The 15807-nt window shown below is 36.5% G+C and overlaps 1 long non-coding RNA gene across 1 annotated transcript; it reads left to right on the plus strand.

Moving 5' to 3' along the window:
• LOC125613376 lies at positions 1-5442 on the plus strand. Its single transcript, XR_007343948.1, has 2 exons — positions 1-112; positions 4976-5442. It is a non-coding gene; the product is annotated as an uncharacterized LOC125613376 (long non-coding RNA).
• Positions 5443-15807: the final 10365 nt, after the last annotated feature.

Here is a 15807-nt window from a genome sequence, read left to right on the forward strand (position 1 = left end):
AGCGGAGCAGGATGGGAAGCGTAGTTCCCGGCGGCGCGCAGCGGCCGCGCGGAGGCGGACCCTCGCCTACGCAGCAAAGGTTCTGCGGTCCTCACCTTTACCCCCTAACCCAGTAGGTGCCCTCCGGTAGAATCAGGGTCCGCACTCGATAGCGTTCTGTAAAGGAGCCTCAGCTTGGGGAAAAGGCTTTGCAGGCTCTTTTGAGACGCTCCAGGTTAAGGATGGGGTGGGTGGCAGAGGCTTGTCAAGCTTGTAAGGAGCGTTGGGTGAGCATCATTACGTGGAGTCTTGTTAAGACGGGGTTCAGGAAAAGACTAGGCCTGCTCGAGGATTTACTGGCTGGGCGGGGGCGTGGGAAGGAGGAGTAACTGAGTTAATTGCCTCTGGAAGAGATAAACAAGTTGGGGTTTAACGAGGTTAAAATTGTGACCTGAGGATGTTGGGGAGCCCACGCACACGTGGTGGCTTCACTACTTGTGAAACTGGACGGTTTAGCCTATCTGAGACTTAGTATCCTCATCTGTGAAACAGGCTTAAAGCTTAAAGATGTACTGAGGATTAAAGGACCCATAACATTTGCCTATGTCAGGCACTTAGGGAATACTAAATAAAGGTTCCTTTCTTGGAAGTTACAGGGAGTTCTTGGGCACACTTCCTGCCAGGAAAGTCCTGCATATAGAACTAAACTAAAGAGAGATGAGACCTCATTGGGCTGGGTAAATGTTAAAATCCACTGGGTTTATTCCTAGTCGTTTATCCCTTTCCCTTCATTCCTGGATACGTACTGAGATATCCTCTCCTCTCTGCCTGTTTCTCAGGAGTTGCAAGATAGAGAAAACACTGTCTTATTCTGAAGCAACAAAGTTGGGTGGGATGACATAAAACAAAGCCAAAAATTATGAAGATATATGATGTAGTAAGAATTTATTTCCAGAAGCTTGTTCTAATTATATGTAGTTTTTCCTCCTTTTTAATCCCTTGCTGCACGCTCTGATTACAACCTTTGCTTATGGCACTTATCTTGACAGTTTCAGATATGTTGAGTTTTGTTCAGTTGCTACTATGCAGTGTTTCACATTATGGTGGAATTGGCACTTAGAGATGAGATGGAGGAAATTGAACCAAAGGGAAGTATGAAGCATGGCTGTGTCATCTCTGAAACTGGCAAAGGGTGAATGGAGGTGAAACAGCATTGTAGTCTGACACGGGGGATACAGTAATCATGTGGCCAAAATAAAGTGCTGTAGAGGAAATTCTATACTTAAAAATAATAACTCTTGGGCTGGGGCTGGGGCTCAGCGGTAGAGCGCTCACCTCGCACGTGCGAGTCTTTGGGTTCCATCCTCAGCACCACATAAAGATAAATGGGTGAAATGAAGGCATTGTGTCCAACTACAACTAGAAAATAAATATTTTAAAAAATAATAACTCCCCTTGGCATTTGTGAAAATATTTTCCTATTCATCTTCTCCTTTGATTTTTTCAACAAGCCTGTAAAATGGACAGGTGTTTTTCTCCAGTCAGAGTTATGTGAAGAACACAGAGTTATGTGAAGGACACTTAACTCAAGGTCCTTCAGCTGGTCAGTAAGCATAGGGTGTCTTTATGCTTTCCTTTGTACATTTCAGAACAGGACCATATCTTTCCCGATAAGTGGGATGGATCAGAAAATAAAGTTAATTCTTTAAGGTTCTTAGAACTAGTGTGATGAACTCTGGCACACAGTAGCTGATGACTTGGGAGATCGGTGTGGTTTCCACTGTCAGTTGTGGTAATGGTCTGTACTATGGACCTCCTTGTCAGAATGGCAATTCTGAGCTGAAAAGAATTAAATGTATCTTGTTTCCATGAGTGTATTACTTTGGCAGAAACCTGGATGGTGTTTATTCTTTGGGATACTGTGTGTGTGTATATATATATACACACACACTCATGCATGTGTGTGCTCGTGTGCTTGTATTTTGAAGTTGTTGCACTTGAAAATTACAGCTGCATTAAATTCTTAAACACTGGAAAGCCATCCTTTGGTTTTAAATGGTGGAGGGTTAATAGAAGAGTACAATGGTGGTTTTAGCCCTTTAAAGCCTTTGGATAGTAACAGGTTCTTACTAGCCAACTCAAAAATTCTTTCGTTGACTGAATGTCTCTTTTAGTAGGGTTTGTTCCTGAAAGAGAATACTATTTTTTTTTTTTTTTTGTTCTTTCAACATTGGCTTGGGTGACTTGCTCTCTCCTGAGCACTCTCATGTCTTTAGTTGTAGGGGAAAAGATGATGGAAGTGAAGGGAACTGGACTTGATGTTTATGGTTTGAGAGAGGAGAAATTAAGTTTTAATTAAGAACTAACTTTCTGCCTCTAAATTGAGGCTTAGGAGTAAAGAAAAAAATTATCTTAAATTTAACATTTCATTTCAAATAGCATCAGTAACTTTTGAGCTCATGTCAAGCATTGGGCAGTTGGAGATTTTTATAGACAGGACTAAATAAATCCAGTTTCTAAGAATCCAGGCTGAATGAGGCTCCAAGAGTCAGACCAACAAGTTTTATTCTATGTTGAGTTTACTGGTAAGAATATTATTATCTTGATACTACCTCTCAAAGGTATTGTTACAAAATGCCACTTATGAACTGAATGTTAAAGAGATAGATACAAAGAGTTATATTTGACAGAAGCGTGATGAAACTCTGGCATCTATTTGCCCTACAATGAGGGCTTTCGCTCTGTAATTTAATACTTTGTAGATACATTATGTGTATGTAATTTTATAAGTGTCCATATTTTTCTCATTTTTCATTGTGTAAAGTGTACAAAATCTCAAAGCATATTGTTTGTAATTATAGTGTGTAAATATTTTCTAATCATGCACATTGACGGGGTGGGGGACAAGTGGGTTATTCAGGTTTTTTTTTTAAGTGACCCTTTTGTATTGCAGTTTCAACAGATAACTGCCCATCAAATTTAAAACCACTTTTATACATTTTTATTTAGCAGTTACAATAAGAAAAATCTCTATTTTTAATTGTCTTTCTCCATTAAAAGAAAAATATTTCATCTGTCCCTTTAAAATAAATGGCCAGACATCAGTTTATGCCCTTTTATTTATGACTCTGGTAGATATCTTCATTCTCCAGGTTATAGTCCAGTCAGTATTTGCATTTGGGTTCTCAGAAATTGTGTGATTCTGTTTTAGCACAAGTAGCCCATGGTTTTTCTCCCAAATAAAGTATTTTCCTTCACCCTCTTGAGTCCCCATGCTTTGTCTTGCTCCTCTTGTTGCCCAGTGAATGGGATGGTAGAGAGGGAGAAAATGTTCATTGCACGGAGAATGTCAGGCTGCTTTTGGGACTTGGCAAACAAAGCTTGCACTGAGTGGTGGTGTGTTTGGCAATATTACTGTGCCAAAAATCACCTTGTTTAATTATCTGGATATATATGTCAAACTTATTACCCTTATTGCAAGCTGAAAATTAAGATACTTGTGTTTATGCTTTTGTGTGTAACCATTTGCCTTTTCTAACCTGCTTTTCTTGTTAGCTGAAAATATAGTTCTGTTAGTTAAGTGAAGAGGCTCATGCAGAAAACACATCTACATAGCAGTAAAGTAAGAGCATTTGTACATTTGCTGTCTATCTCCTGATGGCAGTGGTGCCTTTGTCACTTTTTGGAAGGTTGGCGCTTTTTTCATTTTGAAATGCAAGTAGTAGCTTGCTTTTTAACTTCACAAAATCTCCCCAGATGTAAATGATAGGTAATGGCATGTTATCATCCAGATTTAGTTGGAGCATTTGCATTTTTATTTTTATCAAAACAGATTATACTTGGTGGGGACTGACCACTAATAATGTATAGGGTCTTTAAGAATAATTTTTAAATCAAAGAAATAATAAAATTTTTGAGAAATGACCCATTAGCAAGTGACTTGAGTTGGAGAATTAGTAGTTGACTCTTCTGGTTTGTCTCTGAGGGGGCAAGAATAGGTACAGGTGGCTGGCCATGTAGAGCAGTTAAGCATGATCTTGGTGGTTATTTCTCACTCATCAGCAGTGTTGGTGCACCTCATTATCTGTGCATTTGTTTTCTTAAGAGTCGTGTCAGCCAGTGAGTCCACCAGTTCTTAGGTAGTAAATGCAGATTTCCCTCTTCATTCATTTTTTTTCTTTTTAATATTTTTATACTACATCTTGTTTAAAGTCCTATGAATGATGTGTGTGTTGTTAAAACTGCTTTTTCTCAGTTTGAAAAAAAAAAAGAATTAAATGAAATGGACCAAACCCATTTAAATCATAGTCTCAAATGTTCCCATTTATTTGTTATTCCAAATATCCTGTATAACAGTTTGTCTGACTTTTTTATATTGTGCATTTGTTAAATATTGTGCCTTTCGTTAAATAGGAACAGAGCTGCTTACAGATCCAGCCATAGGTTTTCTAGAGAAAGCTGATGGTAGCCTAAAAATAATGAAGCAGTTTTATTTATATTGTAATGAAGAGTAGCAAAGATACTTGGTAGTATCTTATTTCTTTGATTTTCACATAGTTCCTCACAAAAAAAGATGGCTACACATGATGAAATGAATGGAACATTACTTTTTTTTTTTTAAAAAAAGAAAGAATGTGAGCCAGGTTTATGACTTAGTTGAAACCCATCATCATTTCTGGACCATATCTTATAAAGTTTAACTTTTCAAATTACTTTTTGGAAAGTGAAAGTGTTGAAATGAAACAGAACTTCTAGAGCTGGAAGGGAACTTACCAATCATCTTGTGTTGCCTCTTCTTTATGTAAACGAGGAAGTTGATATATTGACAACAAATGTCACATGGCAAAAAGTAAAACAAAAAAATCTATGTGGCAGTTATAGTGAAGTACTTTAGTTATTCAAAATGGGATATGTATCACACCTCATTGGGAACAGGTAGTAGATATTATGGGTTGCCTATTCAACTTCCAATCCGCTCTCATGTTTTTCTTTACAGAGTTCCATATGAGTGTTCTTCCATCAGGGACCGTGGCACTAACATTACCTCAGAGGCATACTCCTAAGCTTATTGTGGGAAAAAGGAATAGGATCCTCTTAACTGTACAAGATTAGGAGTGGGTACCTGGCTTTGTTCTGACCAGTAAGACCCAAGGAGAAGTCTGCTGAAAACACTTCTGGGAAAGTTTTCCTTGTTCTTAAGAGACATAAAGGGAAATGTGGCACCGTCTCCACTGGATGCTATTGTATCTGGCTGTGTGACCTGAAGTTAGAATGACCATCTTAAAACCATCAGAGGATCCAGCTTCAGAACCAAAACAGTACACTGATGATGGCAGAGTGAAGAGACAGAATGAACTGGGGGTCTACAATGTTGTCAAGTCATTAAACCAATCAGCTTTGGTGCTATTTTCCTTCTGGATTTCTTGTTACATGAGATAATAAATATCTGCATTGTTGAGTCAATTTGAGACATGGTTTCTGTTACTTGAAGCTGAAGGCATCCTAAGTGTGACTTTCATCCTAAGATGAAACCTGAAAGTAAGTCCTTTGGGTAGACTGAAAGACTACTTCCTAGAACTGATAAAAACAACCAACCACCATAAAATCACAGGCAAAGGAAATGTGAGTGCATCTTATTGCATCACAGATAACAACATGGATTTTAACATCAGACAGACAGGTTTGAACCCAGATATTTACTGGGAGATTGACCGTGGCACAATTGCTTTAACTTCTCTAAGCCTTATTTTCTTCACCTCTAGACTAAGAATAATAATACCACAGGGAAATGTAGAGAAAAAGAGTAATATCACATAGGGGGCTGGGATTGTGGCTCAGTGGTAGAGCACTCACCTAGCACATGCTAGGCGTGGGTTCGATCCTCAGCACCACATAAAAATAAATAATAAACAAATAAATAAAATAAAGGTATTGTGTCCAACTACTATATATATGTATATATACATATATATAAAACTACTATATATGTATATATACATATATAAAGTAATAACACATAGGGATGTTACAAAGATCAAATGTGATAATTTGTGTTATGTACACCAAAAAGTTTGTTATTAAGGACTATAAGGGCAACAACTATGCTGATGATGTATGAATTAAATCTTATTCATAATGTAATTGGCAGCAAGCATTTTAAAGTGAATCACTATGTAATAGTGATTATGTTAAATGACGCACAGTATAACCATCAGCAAAATCCAGAATATGGGAAACTACGTGACAAACAACACAGTTTCTTCTATAAATAAGTTGCAAGAAATATAAAACAGGGAGGAAGAGCTTACATATACATGGAACTACAATAGACAACCCAAATGGAATATGTGGATCTTTATTTGAACAAAGTAACTGTTTAAAAAAAAACCATTAATGACACAATTGGGGGAAATATGAACACGGGATGTTTGATTATGTGAAGGTTCTATTTGAAATGTTTTGGATATGATAATGGCATCATGATCATGTTTTTTAGAGTCCTTATCTTTTGAAGTGATAAACTGAATATTTACAGAAGAAATAATATGCCAGATGCAGTGGTACACACCTGTAATCCCAGCAACTAAAGAGGCTAAGGCAGGAGGGTCCTAAGTTCAAGGCCAGCCTCAGCATCTAGCAAGGCTCCATCTCAAAATTTTAAAAATAATAAAATAAGGGGCTGGAGTTGTGGCTCAGTGGGAGAGTGCTTGCCTAGCACATGTGAGGCACTGGGTTCGATCCTTAGTACCACATAAAAATAAATTAATTAATTAAATAAAGGTATTGTATCCATCTATAACTAAAAAAAAATTAAATTAAATTAAAAGGACTGGGATGTGGGCTGGGATGTAGCTCAGTAGTACAGCGCTTGCCTAGCATGTGTGAGGCACTGGAAACACTTCTTAAATAAACTTCTTTCATTCAAAAAGGAAAGAAAGAAAAAGAAAGAAAGAAAGAGGGAGGAAGGAAGGAAGGAAGGAAGATGGACAAGAAGGAAAGAAAGAAGGAAAGAGAGAAAGAAAAAGAAAGAAAGAGGGAGGGAGGGAGGAAGAGAGGGAGGGAGAGCAAGTTGGGCTCAGTGGCACATACTTCTAATCTCAGTGATGTGGGAGGCTGAGGCAGGAGAATGGCAAGTTCCAGGCCAGCCTCAGCAACTTAGGCCCTAAGTAACTTATCAAGACCCTGTTTCAAAATAAAAAATAAAAAGGGATAGAGATGTAGCTCAGTGGTAGAGCACCCCTGGGTTCAATCCCCAATCCAAAAAAAAAAAAAAAAACAAGAAAAGAATGAAAGAACTAAACTCAATAACCTAACTTTATTCCTTGATAAGTTATAAAAAGAAAAGCAAATCAAACTCAAAGCTAACAGAGGAAAGGAATAAAAATTGAAGTTAATTTAAGAAAAACAGAGGTTAGGAAAATAATAGAATCGATGAAATTTCAATCTTTGAAAGCCGGCAAACCTTTAGCTAGATTGACAAAGAAAAAAAGAGGAGGTGCAAATAACTAAAATCAGGAATGAAGTGGGGACATTGTACTGACCAGACACAATGATAATAAAAGAATGCTATGAATAATTGTATGCCAATGAATTCGTCTACATGAAGTGAACAAATTCCTAGAAGCACACAAATTATATAAACTGAATCAAGAAGAAACTGAAGTCTTAGTGACCTACAACAAGAAAAGAGATTGACCCCAGTAGCTTGGGATGTTGAGGCAGGAGGATGGTGAGTTCAAAGACAGCCTCAGCAAAAGCGAGGTGCTAAGCAACTCAGTGAAAGCCTATCTCTAAATAAAATACAACATAGGGCTGTGGATATGGCTTAGTGGTCGAGTGCCCCTGAGTTCAATCCCTGGTATCCCCCGCATCCCCCCAAAAGAAAAAGAGATTGAATTCCACTCTCTCCCAACAGAGAAAGCCTAGGACCAGATGGCTTCACTGGTGAATTCTACAAAACATGTCAAGAATTAACACCAATTATTTTTATGCTTAAAAAATTAGTACAGGAGAGAACATCATTCTATGAGGCCAATATCACCCTGATACCCAAATCAGAGAAAAACACTAGAAAATTACATATGGATCAATATCCTTTATGAATCTTCAACAAAATACAAGCAAACTGAATCCAACAGTACATTAGAAGGATTATACACCATGATCAAGTGGAATTTATCCCAGAAATTCAGGCTATTTAACATAAGAAAATGGGCATCTTATTTGTAGAACATGTCATATTTATAAAATAAAGGGGAAACACATTATCATCTCAATTGATGCAGGAAAGACATTTGACAATATCAGCATTCATAAGTTATTTTAAAAAAAGCTCTCAGAAAACACGGAATGGAAGGAAAGTTTCTGGACATGAACAACCCACAGCTAACATCCTACTCAATGGGGAAAAACAAAAATCAGAAATGAGGTAAGGGTACCACGTCCTCTTTCCTCTTTCACCACTGCTGTTTATTATGTTACTGGATAGCAAGACCTATTACACGAGAAAAAGAAAGAAAAGGCATCAAAATTGGAAAGGAAGAAGTAGAACTGTCTCTATTTGCAGAGCACATGATTCTATATGTAGAAAAGGATCCACAAGAAAGCTACTATAGGGCTGGGGATGTGGCTCAAGCGGTAGCGCCCTCCCCTGGCATGTGTGTGGCCCGGGTTCGATCCTCAGCACCACATACAAACAAAGATGTTGTGTCAACCAAAAACTAAATAAATAAATAAATAAATTCTCTCTCTCTCTCTCTCTCTCTTTTTAAAAAAAGAAAGCTATTATAGTTAATAAAAGAATTCAGCAAATTTGTAGAGAACAAGATTAACATACACACAAATCAGATGCTTCTATTCACCAGCAATGGACAATTGGAAAAGAAAATTTAAAAAGAAATTTCATTCACAGTAGTATCTAAAAGAATAATATTCCTGGGAATAGATTTAACCAAGGAAGTGGAAGGCTTGTGCTCTGGAAATTACAAAACTTACTACAAAATGAAAACACTAGTTTTGGCATGAGGAGAGACTTACAGACCGTGGAGTGTAATTGAGAGTTCAGAAATAAACCACATATCTAGGGCCAGTTAATTTTTCTATTTTCCTTTTGGCAATTCAGAGGATCCAACCCATGCACTCATGAAGGCTAGCCAAAAACTCTACCACTGAGCAATATCCCCAGACCATCAGTTGATTTTTGACAAGAGCAATAAGTCCAATCGACAAAGAATAGTTTCTTCAAATGGTGCTGGGCAAACTTGATTTTCTCATGCAAAAGAATGAATTTGGTCTCCTATCTCAAGCCAATTTAAATAATTAATTCAAAATTGATCAGTGGCACAAATATGAGAGCTAAGACCCTAACACTCAGTAGAAAACATAGGGGTACATCTTTGTGACCTTGGATTGGCAATGGATTCTTGGATATGATACCAAAGCATAAACACTTAAAAAAATAAAATTGGACTTTATTAACATTGAAAAATTGTGTCCAACAAAGAACATTAACCAAAAATGAAGGGGTTGGGAATGTAGCTCAATGGTTGAATGCATGATTAATCTATAAAAGGCCTTCAATTAAATTCATAACACCTAAAACAAAAGATGTGGAAATACAAGCTACAGAATGTGAAAAAAAAAACATTGCAAGTCATATATCTGATAAGGGTTTAATATATATATATAAAATATCAATAATGCAAAAACAAAAAAGACTAAACTCCAAATTTTTAAAAATGGGCAAAGAATTTAAATGGACATTTCTCCAAGGAATATATACACATAGCAACTAAGCATGTGAAATGATGCTCAACACTATTAGTCATTAGTGAGATGAAAATTAAAACCAAAATGAGGTCTGGGAGTGTGTCTCAGTGGTAGAGTATTTGTCTAACATATGGAGGCCCTAGGTTCCATCCCCAGCACTGCCCCCTACACACACACACACACACACACACACACTCCAAACCCCAAAAAACCCAAAATGAATGAGATACTGTCTCACATACTAGGACAGCTACAATAATTTTTTAAAGGAAAATTGCAAGTATTAGCGAAGATATGAGGAAATTTGGACCCTCATACAAGGCTGGTGAGAATGTAAAATGGTATAGCTACTATGGAAAACAGCTTGGTTACTTTTACTCAAAAGGACAAACATAGAATTACCACATGAACCAGTAATTCCACTTATAGGTATCCACCCTAAGCCATTGAAAGCAGAGATGGGAACAGATACTTGTATATCAATGTTCCTAGTATGCCAGTTGGTATACTTTTGGCTAGTGTGTATATAAATATTGTATGTAATTTTATATATATATATATATATATATATATGTATATATATAAAACTTACAGTATATAATATTTTATATATCATGCTTAATTTTCAGAATCTATTTGGATCCTGATTTTCATATAAAAATTAATTGCATTTTATGTAATGAGGCATACTTCAAATATTTTATTCAAACATTTTTGGTTTCTTGGGATACCTGTATCCTCTCTCAGTTTCTAACTTGTTTGATTTTCTTTAAGGTGTTTTTTTGTTAGGCAAAATTCTTGTTTTAATTCTGTCTTGCTTGTCAATCTTTCTTTTATGAGTACTCTATTTTTGCCTTACCAGAGAAACCCTTTTTTACTCTGGGATTGTATCTCTCTGTATATTCTAAAAGTTTTGTCTTTCTCAATTAAGTTTTTATCTGAAACTAAATTTTGCATAGAACAGGGAGTACAGGTGTAGATGACCACTTGCCTTGATTTTTATGTATTTCATAAACCATTCCCCAGTGATAGACAATGCCATCTTTGTCACAGATGAAGTCCTCATGCATTTATGGTTCTGTTTCCTGGTTGCACTATTCTTTCTTTTATGATTTTATTGGTGCATTATAATTATACATAATAGCAGGTTCATTGTATGACATATTCATACATGCAAATAACAAAGGTTGATCAATTAACTCCCCAGTACCTCCACTTCCTCTCCCTTTTTTCCCTCCCCCTTGACCCCATCCTCTACTCCAGTGGTCCTTCTTCTGTTTTCAGTGAGATCTCTTTTTTATTTCCTTTTTCCTCTCAGCTTCTACATATGAGAGAAAGTATTCGATCCTTGACTTTCTGAGTCTGTCTTATTTAACTTAGCATTATGCTCTCCAGTTCCATCATGATTGTACTATTCTTATCCATTAGTCTCTCATTGAGAATGTCACCCTCTATTAATTGTTTTCTTCTCCACTGTACTGGGGTTGAATGCAGGGGTGCTCTACCACTGAGCTATATTCCCAGTATTTTGTATTTTTTATTTCGAGACAGGATCTCACCGGCCTGGAACTGGTGATCCTCCTGCCTCAGCCTCCTGAGTAGTTGGGATTACAGGCATGCTTCACTGCAACTGGCTTCTATATCTTTATGTATTTGTTTAAGCACATTGTTTATGGCTCTGCCTTTTAGGTCTCTCTTGTTTGGATACATAAGGTTGTGTGTGTGTGTATATATATATATATATATATATATATATATATATATATATATATTTTAACTGCCTGGCTCAATTATGAATTTTATTTAAAATATTTGATCTAAATTGTATGTATGTGTAGTAGGAGAACCTCTATGTTAGTTTAGACAGCCAGGATGCCAGAACCAGAGCCCTAGATATGTGCCTTTTCAATTTTGCTAGATATTGCTCTATAGTTCTTCAAAGTGATGATACCAACTGGCACTGCTACAACCACTATTTGAAAGTTGTTTGACAACCTCAACTGTTCTTAGAATTAATTTTTATTAATCTAATGCCTATGAGATTGTGGTTTTAGGTTGAATTTCTTTGCTTACTGGCAAGGTTGAACTTCTTTTCCAAGGTTTAGTGGCCATTCGAGTGTTCTTTTCTGTAAATTATTTGTTCATAATTTTGACCATTTTTTTCTAATTGGTGTTTGTCCTTTACTAATTTGTAAGGAGTTTAATATATTCTAGATAATAATATTTTGTCATTTATATTTATGACAAATATCTTTACCCATTTTTATCTTGTTTATTCACTGAGTTGCTTAGCGCCTCACTTTTGTTGAGGCTGGCTTTGAACTCACCATCCTCCTGCCTTTGATGCGTAGAAGTGTTTATTGTTAAAGTATTGGATTTATCAGTCTCTCTTTTTCTTTGTGGTTTGTATTTTTGGTATTTTGTTTAAAAAATCCTTTGCTATCTCAAGGTTACAAAGATGCTGTTGTAAAATTGTTAAGGTTTGATTTTCTCAAGTAGGTCATGAATTAGTCTGTAGTTGATTTTGGTGTATGGGATGAGGCAGAAATCCAGCTTCATCTTTTCTCACTTGGATAACTAACTGTAACAGCAACATTTAGTGAATATGTAATTTTATGTCTATTATAGATTAAGTTCCATAATATGCAGAGGTTTGTTTCTGGGTTTTCCTTATTATCTTTTTGTTATACTCGTCTATCAGCATCAGTACTATTACTAGTTTAGTCTTAGTGGTTTTACTGTAAATCTTGATGGCTGTGAGGGCAAGTCCTTCTTTTTCATTCTTCTTTAGGAATGTTTTGTCTTGCTCTCTCCTTCCTAGTTTTCAAGTCCAGAGCTGCTTTCTTTGCCATGCCCTTCCCCCATGATGCTCTGCCTCACCTCAAGACAAGAGCAATGAAGTCTGCTATTTTTGGACTGAACCTGTGAAACTGACTTAAGGTTTCACTAATCTGTAAACCACTGAAAATGAAAGAAGCTGTTTTTGAAACATTAACTGCCAGAAGCCACCCTGAAATGTGTGTGGACCTTTTCAGCATTGAAGCCATTGAAGGGGGCAGATATGGTATCTGGGAACTCAAAGCCGCAGTCCCACTGTACTCAGCTCTGCCCAAAGTTTCCGCACAGCACCACAGATAGGCGTGACCCATTAGGAACCGAGCATCCTACCTGCTCCCAACTCTAGCCTGTTTTTTGAAGAACTTTCTATTGAATCCCTTTCATCTGTTCCGATATAAATAAAGCAAGCAAAGGCTCCTTTCTTTGTTAGAAGCTGCACCCCTCTGGTCAGTTTGACCGTCTCTGGCCGGCGCTGAAACTGTGTTTCTGTGTCCTGTGGTTATTTCGTAGTACTATTTTCTTAGCTTTTATTTCTTAGCCAGCCCATCCCTCCAGAAGGGAACCCTTTCCCTTGCCCACGGGGGATGTGCACGATAATTAACTCATTGACTAGGAGCAATAAAAATTCATCCCAATTAGGGTACCTGGAACTTTTTTTTTTCTTTCTCTTTTGGTACGGGAGATTGAATCTAAGGTGCTCAACCACTGAGTCACATCCCCTGCCATATATATATATATATATATATATATATATATATATTTTTTTTTTTTTGGAAACAAGTTTTTGTTAAGTTGCTTACAACCTTGCTAAATTGCTGAGGCTGGCTTTGAACTCACAATCTTCCTGCCTTAGCCTCCCAAGCTGCTGGGATTTCAGGTGTGTGTCACTGCACCAGGCCACTACCTGGAATTTCTGCAGAGCTATTTTCCAGACTTTTTCTGTATGTTTGAATGATGCCATTTCCCCCTAATCTTTTCAGAACCAGAACTAGGTTTGGCAAACTTGGTGATGACAGAGAAATGTAAATATTAAAGCATGCCAGAGCTGAAATCCACTTCAAGTCAATTCAGTGTCTTATTTCAGTGACATCTTCTCGCTTGGACCAAATCCAACTTACATCAAATCCGGACCATGCCTTCTTGCCATCCTGTGCAAACAGCAAAACCAGGAACTAAAAGTCACAGGGTTAAAAACCAAATATACACCAATGTACTCTATTAATTGTTGCAGAAGACTGAATGCTTCAATAAAGTAAAATACTGTGACTAAATATTGTAATTGTCTTTCCTTTAACAATAAAATGTATTTCAAACGTTAACCTACCTTATAACAAACAACTCTTTACTCTTGTTAATAGTTATTTCCTTAGAGAAATATTAAACTATCATATAAGTAAAAGTACCATGGCTACAGTGATAGCTTTATTTACAAGGATGCATACTACTCTAATGTTATACATTTTTATCACCAACTTCTCAATCAAACATACAAATAAGTAGAAAATATATGAAAATGAGATAAATTGTGGTATATATACAAAATAGAATCTTACTCAGCCATAAAGAATAATAATTTAATGACATATACTGGTAAACGGTTGAATCATGCTAAGTGAAATAAGCCAATCCCAACAAAAAACAAAGGTCAAATATTCTCTCTGCTATATGGTGGAAGCTAATACACAAGTAGGGAAGAAGGAAAGAATAGAAGTTCAGTGGATCAAACAAAGGGGAATGAAGGGAAGGGAGAGGGGATAAGAATAGGAAAGGTAGTGAAATGAGTCTGACATTAATTTCCTACTTGCATATATGAATACATCACAGTGAATGTAAATATTGTGTATATCCACAAGACTGGGATCCTAATTAGAAGATATAATCCATGTTTGTATAAATATGTCAAAATTGACTCAACTGTGATATATAACTAAAAAGAATAAATAAAAATAAACAAATAACTAAATACACAGAAAATGAAAATATCACAAAAAATGTCTTGAGACAAAAATAAAATTAGAAATGGCCATTCATAAATCATCTATCCACAGAAAGTTCAAGAAGAGAAGGCCTGGTATGTATTCAGCAGAGTCCTGAGAGAGTTAAAGGTCTCTCTGGTGCTGGTAAGATGGGCCTAAAAAAGTGGAAGCCTTAGGTTGAAGCTCAGTAGTACAGCGCTTGCCTAGCATGTGCAAGGCCCTGGGTTCGATCCTCAGCACCACATAAAGATAAATAAATAAAATAAAGATATTGTGTCCAACTAAAACTAAAAAATAAATATTAAAAAAATGGAAGCCAATCCATAACTTCAATGAAACCATCTGCTTTTCATCTGCTTGCACTTTCTACCAAAAAAATACTTCAGTAGACTAAAGAGAAAATAGACCTCAGTATATTTTTCCAGGAGAAGCAGAAAAATCCCAGGAAAGGGGAAAAAAATATCAACCAACCTCCCTCTTCTCCCCATTTCTCAGTGACCCTAAAGGAAATAAATAATGCTTTTCTTCTCAGGGGGCTTAACCAATATGTATTTAATTCTTTTATACAAGTGCACTTGCCCCACCAAACCTGCTTAATCTACTCACCAAGTCCTTCAATTTTATTGAAAGGAGACAGAACCTAATAGATTAAAATATGTTAAATGCATTTGCCTGTTTAAGTTAGTATCAGAGATTTTCCTACGGGGCAGGGATTTTGAGGGTGGCAAACACAAGCAAATTAGTGCTAGAGTAGACGGTTCACTCCCAAATCAGAGAGTTACAAGAAGGGATGGTAAAACACTGAATTCCTAATTTTTCCGAAATTCAGCTCTGACATTTTCGATGATTCACAAATGATTAAAGTATAATTAAGGATTTTTCTCCAATACACATTTAAAAAATATATTTAAGAGTGAAAATTGCCCTTTGAGACATATAAATCTCATTAACATGGCCATTTCTGATGTTTTTTTCTTTTATCATCCTGACTTCATTGTGAAGGAGATTTGATCCCAGAGAGCCCATTATTTCAAATGATCATTATGACATTATTGTTCTGCTATGTGCTTAAAAATAGGCTTAGATATATGGGAGAGCAGAATGAACCATAAAGTTACTCAGGGGCTGTTGGAATTAAGGCTATATCCAAGGCATTTCAATAAACAGGGCTTAGGTGAAATTCAATGGAAGCTGCAAAGATGTTGGGATTTCTTTTAGCTTGGGAGAATCCAGGAAAGTTTCAAGG

The sequence above is a fragment of the Marmota marmota genome, unplaced genomic scaffold, assembly GCF_001458135.2.
Source record: "Marmota marmota marmota unplaced genomic scaffold, marMar, whole genome shotgun sequence".
Classification (NCBI taxonomy): domain Eukaryota; kingdom Metazoa; phylum Chordata; class Mammalia; order Rodentia; family Sciuridae; genus Marmota; species Marmota marmota.